This window comes from Sycon ciliatum, chromosome 8, assembly GCF_964019385.1.
Source record: "Sycon ciliatum chromosome 8, ocSycCili1.1, whole genome shotgun sequence".
NCBI classification, from domain to species: domain Eukaryota; kingdom Metazoa; phylum Porifera; class Calcarea; order Leucosolenida; family Sycettidae; genus Sycon; species Sycon ciliatum.
In genome coordinates this window covers 24,085,426-24,098,857 of record NC_088650.1, presented here as the reverse complement: position 1 = coordinate 24,098,857, position 13,432 = coordinate 24,085,426, and the positions used below count along the sequence as shown (strand labels likewise).

At 47.5% G+C, this 13,432-nt stretch overlaps 1 long non-coding RNA gene across 1 annotated transcript; it reads right to left on the bottom strand.

Annotated features, from left to right (window-relative positions):
- Positions 1 to 2,432: 2,432 nt before the first annotated feature.
- On the bottom strand, positions 2,433 to 4,445 carry LOC135823343 (uncharacterized). Its single transcript, XR_010554675.1, has 3 exons — positions 4,037 to 4,445; positions 3,778 to 3,944; positions 2,433 to 3,244 (listed from the first exon to the last, which is right to left on the bottom strand). It is a non-coding gene; the product is annotated as an uncharacterized LOC135823343 (long non-coding RNA).
- Positions 4,446 to 13,432: the final 8,987 nt, after the last annotated feature.

Genomic DNA, 13,432 nt, shown 5'->3' with positions numbered 1-13,432 from the left:
CGTTTTCTTTTCCACAGGATCCTTCGGAAAGCCATGCCAAGCAAGATCAGGGTGCGTATCTGCTTCATTGGTGCAGAGAGGGACGCAGCAGCCGTGAACCATGTTGAATAAACGGCTACTAAATCTGCAGACTCAAGGGAACTCCAAACAACCAGACTAGGAAGAGATTTATTCGGGACGAACACCAAAAAGCCGAAGGAAGACAAAGGAAAATGCAGTTGTCGAGTGACAGCCGGCTTGTTTCACTTTTCCGTCCCCCCAAGCCGGTCGCGAGCTCCGCCAAAGCGATGATGTCATGCGAAGCGTGACGTCAATGTGCATAAGAGCTATTCTGAAACTTTTTGTGGTCCCAAATGTATACAAACGGTGGCAATGCCATGTGTGCAAGTGCACTCAACGAGTCATAACTCAGTCAAATCTCAATCGAATTCCACAATCAAAACACCTACAAGGTAGCAGAGATTCTCAGCTGTCGGCTCGAAAGCCTCCGGGGTCGATACGAGCTAGAATAACGGAGCTGGAAGGACTCGAACTGTTTGCTTGATTTCTCAGGATGTACGAAAACAGGAATACACCACATGCTGTACAAGAACAGTGAGTCAGTCAACTCTGACATTGACCCTTGCCATGATATATGTACAATGTACATGTGTAGGTGCTCTTGTCCATCAATACCACCATGATTGAGGAACCAAAAAAAAGTATCCAAAAAAAGTTTCATTTCGGCCGACCGAGTCTCCTTTTTGAGGGGTTGCCGACCGGAAACAAGCCTATTTTTTGTTTTGGCCTAATAAAGAAAGACAATGATACTGTACTGAGACTAGGACGAACGTGACAACTATTGAGCAGGGGCTGCAGCGAGACGCAGCAGTGATGGTGGGGCATTGATGGCTCTGCCGACCTGAGGTCTCGGCATCACGGCCAAAAACACGCACCAAAAACAAAAGATAGAGCTGTACGAGTCAGCAAATGAAAAGAAAGGAAGGGTTAACACCAGCGAGTGTGCGGGAGAAACTGTGAGACTATTAACAAATTACAAGGGCTGTTACTGAGAGGAGCATCATCATGGCTGATCATGGCGAGTCGGTTGTCTGAGCCAGTTGTGGTGCATAGATAGGGATAGAGGAGAACGACGAGAGCATCGCGAGTCGACTGCCCACTGCCCAGAGCCAGTTTGTGCTTCGCAGATGGCGATAAACATTAGTTTTGAATGCTTGTATTCCCTTGCTGTGGGGAGGCTGGGACAGAAGAGCGGCGGGGATCTTTGAAATGCTCTTAGTCTATCTCTGAAGTCCTTTGAGCGAATCCCCTCAAATCTTCAGGAGTCGTGCTTCAGCACAAGAGCTATCGTTTGAGATAGTTTTCGACGCTTTCTGAGAGATTTTCATTTTTGACCTTCTGAACAGACTGAAGGCATAGCCATGGGGCTGTTAAGTGTGACGTCACGGCCCCTTCGATACGCATAGCAACGGAGAGCACTGGGGACAAACAAAAGCCGCGTCCTCTGGATGGAACCAGTTGTCAAAGGCAACAGCATCTAAATGACTGGAGAGAGAGCAGTTTTTCTTTGCTTTTTCTTCAAGCGATTGTTGTCGCTCTTTACTCCTTGTTCTTTCCTCTACAAATCTCCTGTAGTCGTCGAGGGCCTTCATAATGGCTGTGAAATTGGCTTCCCACTGTAAAACTCCGTGTTTGAGAGTGCTTTGAAGATTCTTCGCGTCCTGATGGATCAAAGTACGAGCGCTCCCTGTGGATTCGATTATAATTATCAAATCTAATATGTAGGTGAGTTGTTCAAGAAATCAGGGTCTTCTTTCTGTCTCTGCCCTCACGCTGGCACAATAATATCAGCCTCAATATCCATGACAGCTCGCACCTCCCGTAAACTGCATGATTTAGATATATTCTCGCCCTCCGTGGTGATTGAAGACCTATGGAAGAAGTTATTATGTTCAGAATGATGTCCTGAGAATATATTAAAATAAAATAATTCTAGGGAATTGTTACAGGGTATTTTGGAAGGATGGAGAGAGAGAGAGAGAGAGAGAGAGCACTGAAGTGTTTGTCTCACTGTAATTACTCCAGATTATTGAATGGTGTATATGATCTACTCGATATTTTCCACAATGGTTTTTCCTGATTTGCGGGATCTCTTCTTTTGCTATTTGCGTGTTTCCAGGAAGTGACTGTCTGGTGTATCTGCACCAGATCCTGGGGACATGAAGTCAGATGCAGAGGCAGGGTCGTCCAGTGATGCAACACTGCCGTTCTATGTGCAACGTCACCGTTAATTCCCCCGGCGAAAACACAAAAAGACAAACACATCAAGAGACTACAGTATTGACCGTTCTGGTAATGAATCGTGACTGCTCGGACAGTCGATCATCAAAACACAGAGCACCAGCATGATGTTTTTTTGATATTGGGAACCACACACCAGCTCAATTCTCGAGCCCAAAAATTGATGAATACGAAACACAGAGCGACGCAACAAGAGATCATCCGGCATGGACCGGCAACCAAACCAACCTGGGTCTAATGCACTGAATAGTCCTGAAATACGCAGGCCACACAAAGCAATGCAAGCACATACTGTTACAAGGTACATGCATTGCAGAACAAAGTGTAACCAAAGATACACGGGGTTATAGCTGAACACTCGTGCATGTGCTCGCTCAGCCCAAGAACACGCATGATGATAGAAATAATCCGGGGGAAACACGCTAGCACCGAAGTAAGCATCAAGACGTAAATAGTCATCATCACAAGCCCATAGCCCTAAGGCCGTCGGAGCGTCACAGAGCAAGTACTTGTATGAACAAGCGAGCGCCATAAAAATCAATCGCGTGCAGCAGCGAGCAGGGACTGCACGTCAAGTGCAGTCCATGAAATAATATTATCAGGCCATGACATTCTGGGCCTGCCTCGGCCACGATCTCCAGCAACACAACCCTGAAGAACAGTCAATGACAAACAGCCAGAACGAACAATATGACCAAAAAATTGCAATTTCCTTTTACGAACAGAAACAAGAAGTGGGACTTGTTTGTGAATACTATTTATTTCCTCTCTAACAGACACATTCGTCCGTAAATAGTGCAGCTCTGAAAAAGTAAAAAATTACATTGACATGTACATTGGTGTGCCGAGTAGTATCATCCTCGATTACCCATCCAACCAAGATGTTATCAGGTCCCAGACGCCGAGATCGCACGCCGAATGTGAAGTGCATCTAGCCTTGAACCTGTTGCACAAGGCGCACACATATGACAAAAATGACATCCACTCCGATTATTTCCAGAGGCCAATCATGACAGAACACAGAAATGAAACCACGGGCTCAACAAAGTACATGTAAACGCAAAGGAAATTAGATAAAATAATCCATGAATCCATGAAGTGCTATTTTAATTCCAGCGCTGACTGCAGTGCGGTGTCGTGGCCCGATACCCGCTCAGCATAGACACAAACTCCATTTGACAGGGGCAAGACATACTATTTTGGAATAAAGCCATAAAGTACAGCATTCTAATGACATAACGGACACCTCGTGCAAGTGCGTGGTCTGTTCATCCGGCCAACTCGGTCACGCATGAGAGTGTGTGCATGTACGCGCGCACGCAAGCGCGCGTACACACACACCGTGTATTTGGTGCGTATGGCGTATCTGTTGCGGAGATATGAAGATGGAATCATTATCATGATGTTACATGTACAGTGTATGTTTGAGTGTAAAGTAAATTTTATTTTATTACACATTTCTTCGACACAACTTACTCCACATCTTCGCATTTCTCATAATCCATCCACCTACACTCCGTCTCAGTTGAGGAAAAACTCTCGCAGGTATGCACTAGTCACCACAGCCATGTGATGACATTGGGATGGGCCCCAAGCACGATTGCACTCTCCAGTTACAATTATAATTTATTTGTCCAGATTATCTGTGAAGACAAAATGCAATGCATAGCGGCAATCGATGGATGAAGAGAGAGTTTGTAAATACACATATCTTTCCACTTGTTCAGGAGCTTACCTTTTGGAGTTCACATCGTGTACACGATCTCTTATGTTGTCTTGCACCTTGGTTTTGTTGACCATGGATACGCCATCCCAGAAGACATTCTACAGGAGCTACTAATGCAGAGCGTTTGTCACGCTCGATCTCGGCGATCTACCTCGTCACGCCAATAAAATCCTCCGTGACACTGGCTACAGTCACAAGAGACGTCTCAGTAAGGTAATGAGCACGACAACACCGTCGAGATCAAGGACAAAGAGAAAACAAAACACTCACTGAAAACAGCAAAGAAGAAACGAAGAAATGTACACGATTCCTATATGTTGCCACTGACAACTGGTTCGGTGGAGACGACGCTACTTTTGTTTGTCCCCAGTGGGATCGTTGCTATGCGTATCGAAGGAACTGTGACGTCATCACTTAACAGCCCCATAGTGCCACCTTTTTAATAAGTGATTACCGGTAGTTACCATGGTTACTTCAGTCCTTCGCGACTCTGACACTGGTAACTACAGTCACTACACCCAATTTCCAAAACGTGCTCCGATCGCTTCGATTTTGGTCTCGTTCGATTCTCCCAGGCGTAAAAAAAGAGAGTAAATTATCGTGTCCGTTCCCGAAGGGAACTCACGACGGCCGCTAACACCCGGTAAACCCTGGCGTAGTACATAGGAAATCTGCAAGTATTATTAATAATATAATTAGGGAGTTCAATCACGTGACCGGGCACATACATTGGGTCTCTACTAGGGCTGACCCGAATTTGCCAGCTGAATCTCGATATTTTGCGGCATAATTTTGCTCGTGCATCGTCGAAATTTTGCTTTCATTTTGCTAGGCCACTCGATATTTTGCTCCCTTTTTGCTCCAAAATTTGTGTCACGTGTGAGAAAACTGACCGAAAGTGGGTTACGTGTTGGCAAAAATGAGAAAAAGAGAGTCACGTGTTGGTAAAACTGTGCCGAAATGAGTCATGTGCACCGTATATGTGTAAAATCTCCCAATTCCCAGCCAACACACCGATATTTTGCTCCATTTTGCCAGCAAATTCCCTTTCAAAATTCTTCGATATTTTGCTAGAAGAATTGCTAGCAAATTCGGGTCTGCCCTACAAAGCGGATGTACGCATGACGTGGCCAGGTGGGCAGCGACGCGTTTTTTTGAATGTTTTGCTGCAAGCTCAAATTTTTGATCAAGAAGACGGCCATTTCCTGGTTCGTGAAGACAGTAGCTTTTGTTTGGTGTGTCGCTTGCCGTCGTTGAACCGTTTTCAGACGTCCAAAGTTCTGGAGGAACTTTTTGATCGTGTTTTTCATTATTTTCTTTTGGTTGCTCGCCGAGGAAACGCTCATATTCGTGTAGAGCACCCTCGAATTTAGTAAGATCGAGTCGTCCTGCAACTTCAGGAAGTAGCAAAAGTCTGCCAAATTACCTGAACGATGGCAAGTCACACAGAAAAGGAGACAGGTGACAGCAGCAAGGACGTCGTTGGAGATATGTGTACAGTGCTGGGTGTGTAAAGTGCTGGGTTTGACTCGGACGTCGCTGCTAAATTCAGTGGAAAACAACGATGCATTTACGTCGCTGAAGCGTAGTGCTGAGAGCTTGTCCAATGGTCTTGTGTTGGAGCTTTTCCGATTAAAAGAAACGGAGAAACTGACGTTCAAGGCTTTCACAACATGGCTGGAAGGAATATCTGGGAGGGAACGTTCAACTTTAAATTCGAAGTCAGTGTCTGGCAAAGTGAACAGACTGAAGACAGACGTACTTACCTCCTGAAAGCAAACAAAGAGCAGTAGCATTTGCTGTCTGAGCAGGTATTTGAGCTTCCAGCTGGTGTGGCAGCCCTCCGCATTGTTGCTGAAAAACGAAGTGCGTTGAGGGCACAGCTTCTGTTCCGTAAAACTTTGTGCACCATGATGCACCAGCTGCCACATTCTCGCTCTCGAAGGATGGGCGGCAGTACCCTGTGGAGAGCTTGAGCTGGTGGACAACCTGAAGTCCCTGCTACCTGCCATAGTTCCGGCATCTGGCATCACAGATTCGGCCACCACAGATCCCGCCGCCGCAACTGGGCCGGCAAGGTCTGTACTGCCACCCGGCACTACTGATCCTGACCAGGACTCTGGGGATTTGGAGCCAGCTCCAAAGCGCGTACCAAGTGTTGCACCATAAAAACCTGACTTATTCCATTTCCAGGAGTTACTAAGTACATGGTCGTCTATATCTTGGCCGCCGTCACCAGACACGGTGTCGCAAATATGTAACACTGCTGTAAAACATAAAACTCTTCAATGCCACTCATGTTTGTTGTTTCATCTTCTCTACTCCACTGCTTCTTCATTAACAATATGCTTGGTGTTCAGAATTACCTTTCCTGCAATGATATATTCCTGGTTTTCCTAATATCCATATCCGATGTATGCGGTCAGAGCGGTTGCCATGGTGGTTGCTATGGACAGAATTTGAAAGTCTGTAACTGAATTTGAAAATTAATTTTCATTTGGTATCCTACAGACTGTGTTTACTCCTTGGGTGGAGTTTCAAGACATTCTGGTGAAGTTCATCGGTTGCTATGTGTAGCTAGGGCTGGTCCGAAGATGCCTTTGGTGCCATGCAATGTATGCACTTTCATGATGAATTTGCTGCGACTTCAAATCACCATAACTCTGTTGCTTTTCAAGATATCCACTCCAAATTTCGGCTGCTACTTGGTTTTACCCCATACGTTTCAAAAATCCGCTTAGAAATGGCCAGCTGCCAACATGAAAAAATCATGTGAACTCCCTATTATAATAACTTTATTAGGATGACCCAAAGTAGGGACTTCAATTGAAAAATCAAATTCGCGAGTTTTGCATAAAACGCTAGTTTTTCTAAACCGGGAAGAATCGAGAAACAACCTGTGAAAATTTGAACCCAAAATTCCAAGGCAATCTAGAGTTATAGTCGATTGAAGATCGGAAAACGGGGGAGAAAGTAACGGTGTTGGCGGATAATGCTCGGTAATATGGGGTATAATGCTCTCAGTAATGCTCCACAAAAGGCCATATAATGCTCCAAATAATGCTGATAATGCTCCTCCGGATGGAATGTAAACTCCTGAACCTTGCGGTATCGGGCTAAGAAAAACGCTATAATATTGCACCCATGCAATGCAACATAGAACGCACAATCTGGATCCGCCGCAGAGACTCGGCTGAACTAACGGCCTCAGTAAGACCGGTGCCGGCTAGAGCCTTCCCAAGTCGTTTCTGATACGCCAAGAAGGACTCCTTGACCAGCTTCTGCCTCTGAGTTTCCCTCTCCAAACGGGACTTTCCTTGTTTGTGTCTCGCAGTAGCAATATGGGACATGATTATACTCTTCTTCCCTGACAATGTTGTATGGCATGCCAGGCACACTAACTTGCCACAGTCGCTTTTGAGCGGCTCCGCACCCGTGTTTCGGCACTGATGGCCACTTCAGTGCTCTGTCCATGAGCTACTCGCGTCCTTTTGGAAACATTTCCAGACTTGGTAATAGCTGTTTTCTGAAAAAGCCGCTTCCTCGCTATCGCGGCAGGATCTGAAATTTCCAGCTCGACGACGTCACTATCATCAGAGGACTCCGCCAAAAGCTCATCTGGAGAAAGCCCAGCTTCCTCCCAATCCCAAGAACGGCATCGCGGCGAGTCAGCCATCAGCGTTGGCTGCTAGTTTAGTAGTTAGCTGGTCTTACACAATGGTCAATGTCCGGTGAAAGTCCAGCGTTACTCTTCGACAAAGCTAGAAGACTCTTGCTTCGATGAAAAAAGTTTTTTGTAACATTGTGGACGGTAACCGGGTAAGGTCTGGAATGTGTGCGTGTGCGCACCTAGTACCTCCACCGTTCCATGCTGGCTCACATAGTCATTTGTTTTATTTCGTTGGTTCGGCGTTGTTACCTGGATCTTCATAAAGACTTAGTGTTAGTTGCTGGCCGAAGATAGACTTCCGGGACCGGACGTTTCTGCGAGAGTTTCCACACTGTGCTGGACCACAGCTAGCTAGCATTATACTGCATGCAGTATACTGGGCCTGGCACTGCGTGCCACGATCTGTTTGGTATCACGCATGATGTGTGCGGTGGTCTATCGCTTGTAGTAATACATCGCATAGTAATAATGTTGCCAATCAAAGACCAACGCTATAGCCGATACGAATCTGTACATGAGCATGCGTGTAGATCTACTATGCAGTCATGTAGAACGTCGCATAATGCCATTTTAAGCCTAGTAATGCTGTATAATGCTCGTAATGCTCCGGGTGGTGTATAATGCTCGATATAATGCCGGCATTATCTGTAACCGTTTGAAGGTATTCTTGGAAAAGACAATGCTTGCTCAAGGCAACACAACTGATATAGGGCACGAACACTTCGTGCCCTAAGGTGATAACGCGAGTGCAGACAGGATAGGGAAAGGTGCAAGATACAGAGCTAGAGGGCAGATAAGGTTAGCGCTAACAGGGAACTGTTACATCATCCCTCCCTCCTAAGCGAGGCACAGGTGCCTCCAGAGAGTCGAGGAATATGTGGAAAGGGAATAATCAAAATGAAATCGTGTCAACCCAACAATGCTCATCTAATTGAAGCACCGTGCAAGGTAACCAAGGACAGTCAGGCGAGTGAAGATAACGGAAATGGGGAAAATCTAAAACAGGAGGGGAATGGATTGCTTAACACAACAAGGATCAAGTGGGAATTATCAAGGTACACGTGCAATTGAATTTGAGCGAGTAACATTTCGCGGTAACCATAGTGTCACTTACATGCCCTGGACGCCCTGTAACGCCTCAGAGCAACTATCGGCCTACCGGCCTCGTCCAGCAAGTTCCCTTCTGGCTCCCAGGTGGCTTCGTCGTCTGGGTACCCTTGCCACTTGACAAGGTACTGAGTCTGATGCCTTCGCTGGCGATCGTCAAGAATCTTCTCCACCATGTATCTGGTCTGACCGTGCAAGTCAGTGAACGGTGGCGGGGGTGGCTGCCGCCTGCCGGGAATAGTATTCTGCTCATACCGGCGCAGAGCAGTGACATTGAAGACAGGGTGGCACCGAATAGCGCTGGGTAGATCCAGCTGATAGGCGTTGGGTCCGATCTTCTTGATGATTGGGTAGGGCCCGAACCACTTAGGGCGTAGCTTCTGTGAAGGCTGATCCCGGGCTTCTGCGGTTGTTAGGAAATCCTTGTACACCAGCACCATGTCGCCAACCTTCAGGTTGCTGGGCACCCTTCCCCTGTCTGCATAATGAGCTTGTCTAGCCTGAGCGGCAATCATGGCGTCCTTTGCCAACTTGACGGCATCCGCCCGATCCTGGATCCAGTCTGGGGCACTCCCTCCTCCCCTCCGTGCCAGGAAATCTGGTGGGGACTTGGGATTAAGTCCATAATTTAGATAAAACGGCGTGCTAGAAGTGGAAGACTGATATGAACTATTAATTACAAATTCGCAAAGAGGCAGAAGCTTGTCCCAATTATCTTGTTTGTGGTTAACAAACGCTCTAAGCACATCCTCAATTACTCTATTCATTCTCTCAGTCTGCCCATCGGTCTGTGGGTGATTGGCAGTACTAAACGACAAGGTGGTACCTAATTGATGAAACAATTCCCGGAAAAATTCAGAAGTAAATCTTGGGTCCCGATCACAAACAATAGTGGAACTCAAACCGTGTAATCTAAACACATTCTGGAGATACAAATCAGCAGAACCCTTAGCGTCAATTTTGGAAGTCGTGGGGACTAAATGGACACATTTTGTAAGCCGGTCAACAAAATAATGTATAAATTGCATCAAAGCCCTGAGGGGTCTGGGGTAAGCCAACGATAAAGTCCATGGAAATATCTTTCCAGGGGGTGTCTGGTACTGGGAGCGATTGCAGCAAACTGGATCTAGGCAACCCACCCTTAGTGCGCTGACATATGCCGCAAGACTTAACAAATTTCTTCAAGTCAAGGCCCATCTTAGGCCAATAGAAGAATTGACGAAGCCGGAAATATGTACGATCCCGTCCCTGATGGCCTGCCGTAACACAGTCGTGGTACTCCTGCTGGGGTGCTGGTAGGATGGGTGGGCAATCCTTTTCCTCAACTACATTGCCAATTGCTGACCCGCGCAGATCAGGGCGGCGGGATAACGCATCAGCCATATTTTCCTTGCCGGGTTTGTGATTAACTGTGAAGTCATAGTCTGCAAGAAATTCAACCCATCTAGCTTCGCGCTTAGTGAGATTGGCTTTTGTGCTCAAGTAGACTACGGCCATGCTGTCACTGAACACTTCAAAATGCTGGAATAGATAAATTCTCCAGGATCGCAGTGCAAACACCACCGCCAGGGTTTCGCGTTCTGCAGCAGTGTAATTTCGCTCCGCTTGTGACAGCTTACGACTGGCATATGCCACAGGATGCCAAGCACTATCGCTTTCCCCCTGTTGGAGAAGGACGACTGCTATTGCAAAATCACTTGCGTCTGTTGCAACTCTGAAAGGCTTCTGCACGTTTGCTAGTTTCAACAGCGGTGCACTCAACAAGGCCTGTCTCAGGGATTCGAATGCATGCTGACGGGGGCCACTCCATTCGAACCTGGCATGTTTGCCAGTGATCTCCTCTAATGGCCGCGATATAGTAGAGTAGTGCTCAATAAATCTTCTAAAGTAGTTCGCAAAACCAAGGAACTGTCTCACCTCCGTAACTGTCGTCGGTGGCTGCCATTCCCTCACTGCTTTAAGCTTCTTTGGATCTGGAGCGATACATTCACCGTCGATGCGATGCCCTAGAAACAGAACATCCTTGACACCAAACTCACATTTCGACTGCTTACAGAATAGCCTATTTTTCCGGAGCGTCTCAAGAACTGTCTGGATATGTTCAAGATGATCTTGCCAGGATTTGACACTACCACAAACCGCCGTAAGTACGGTTGGAGAATACTGTTCATCAGTGACTGAAACGTGGCAGGGGCGTTAGTTAATCCAAAGCCCATGACCCGGAACTGGAAATGACCGAAGGGAGTATTGATAGCCGTCTTAGGTACATCTTCCTGACGGATCCTAAGCTGATTGTATCCCGAGCGTAAATCCAGCTTACTGAAGTATGAGCTAAATGGTATCAAACAGGTCATCAATGTTTGGGAGGCAAGCTTTGTTTTTGATGGTGATCCTGTTCAAATTCCGCCAATCACAAACCATGCGCAATGAGCCATCAGACTTTTTAACGAAAAAGACTGGGGCACCGTATGGTGACTTGCTGGGTTCGATGAAGCCCTTGCGGAGGAGTTCCGTGAGCTGGGCTTGCAATTCGTCCATCTCGGGTTTGGGGAGACGGTAGGCAGCCCGTGATGGAGGAACGGCACCCTCCTCAGTCACAATCTCATGGTCGACATCCCTCTCTGGCGGAAGCTCGGTCGGCAGGTCGTCTGGAAAGATGTCCGAGTACCGCCGCAGAAGGTTAGCCAGCTGCTCTTGATGATCTGGGTGTTGTCTGGCGGCTGATGGCTTGCTGTCCTCCTCCTCGTCGTCAGTAGCGTTGACCCACGCCAGGATTCCCTGCGCGCCTTTCCTCAACTCGCGGCGAGCCTGAGAACCAGATATGAGCATGCTCTCAATTGGCGGCGACTCCTGACGCTCCGTGTCACTATTTTGGCCGGAAGGGGGTTTAGCAACGAGCGGCTCTCCGTTCAGTTTGACTTCGTTGATCTGAAAGTTGATATCCGGATTGTGTCTGGTCAGCCATGGCTTGCCCAGGATAGCATCATAGCGGCTCAACGGAAAAACTGTGAAAGATTGGGTGTCGCTGAAGTCTTTCACGATAACCTTTACCGGACCGGTCCTCTGCAGTCCCGATGATGTCGATGAGCCATCAGCCAGGGTTACCTTCAGTGTTTCGTCCTTGCTCTCCGTAACAAGGCCGTTTCTTTGCACGAAAGCTTCCGATATGAAGTCGTGCGTCGATCCCGAGTCAATAAGCATAATTGCCCGGCGGCCGTTGATCCTGCCCTCAACACGGAGAAGGTCATGCTCCAAAGGAAGCTTCGTGTCCTGTACTGCGATATCAACGTTGCTGACATGGGATTCCTGTTCGGCAACATCTTCCGAATCAGCTTGCAGCGTCGGTTCTTCCAGCTCAGTACGCTGTAACGGTTGCGTATGTCAACCGGGTAACCGTTGGGTGCTTTCTGCTTGGTCGCCAGCGAGCGCACGCCATTTTTCACTGGCGACCAGCGTTTGGGTGTTGATTGCTGGGACAATCCCGAGCTACATGTAGGTGACCTGGCTTCCGACAAGCAAAGCATCCACCCTGCCGACTCAGGTGACGCCTCTCCTCCGGTGTTAGCCTCCTTCGGTGCTGAATCGGGTTCGGCTGTTGGTCCGCCGTTTGCGCTGACCTGATCGCGTGGCTCAGATCAGTGGGGTGCTCTCGCAGCACCCGGGTCTTGACAGATGGGTGCAGTCCATTTACGAACAGCAGTCCTCGGGTCAGCTCGTCGATCTCAGGCACTTGTAGGCTTAGGCGCGAGAACACGGTGACATAGCTCTTGCGCAAGGAGGGGGCTAATCTTCTCGCAGAAAAGGGGGAAAAGGGGAGAAAAAGGGGGAAAAAGAGGGGGAAAAGAAGAGCGGGAAATTGAAAAAGAGGGGGTAAAGAATGGCGGGAAAAGGAAAAAGAGGGGGAAAAGGATGGCGGGAAGCATCCACCGTTTGAATGTGCATACATCTAAAGTGAGGCTATTTCCAGGCTCTGCACAAGTACACGTCCACCACGGCCTCTCGCAGCCTCCTCCTCTTCCTCCCTCCCCCCCCCCCCCCATCACACACAATGTGCCGATTATCCTCCAATGTCAACTATCCAAATGATTAATTATCCAAAATAATTGCTTGCATTTAATTGAGGGGTAGAAGATGAGTTTCAAGTTGTTGATTTTCGTCGCTCGGGGCACCATTGAAGCGATTCACAAGATGTATTAAAACAGGTTTTAGTCAAAATGTGTAATAATAGTGTCATTAATTTAGAGGAGCATGAGTGCACCTAGTTCCTGTTTCACTGCTGAAGAGAACGAAAATGATGAAAACATGCTGGAATATGCATGATTTAGATAGATGTGTGACTGCTCTCTTATCCGAACATTCTTCTCATCTGAACCCCCTGGAGACAGCCCGCGTCCCGAGGGGTGGGGATAATTGGCACTCTCCTGTACATCAAATTCTATTCTTAAATTATATACATATTGTAGAGCTCTTTCTGCTGCCGGGAATGAGAAAACACATCCCAGGTAAGGATACGCCCCTTAAGGAAACACAGCTGGTGGATTCCAACAGTCAGGGGCGTCGCACACGGTACGGTCACTACGGTATTGACCGTACCACTTTTTGCCCCAGATACCCGTGAGTCAACAAAA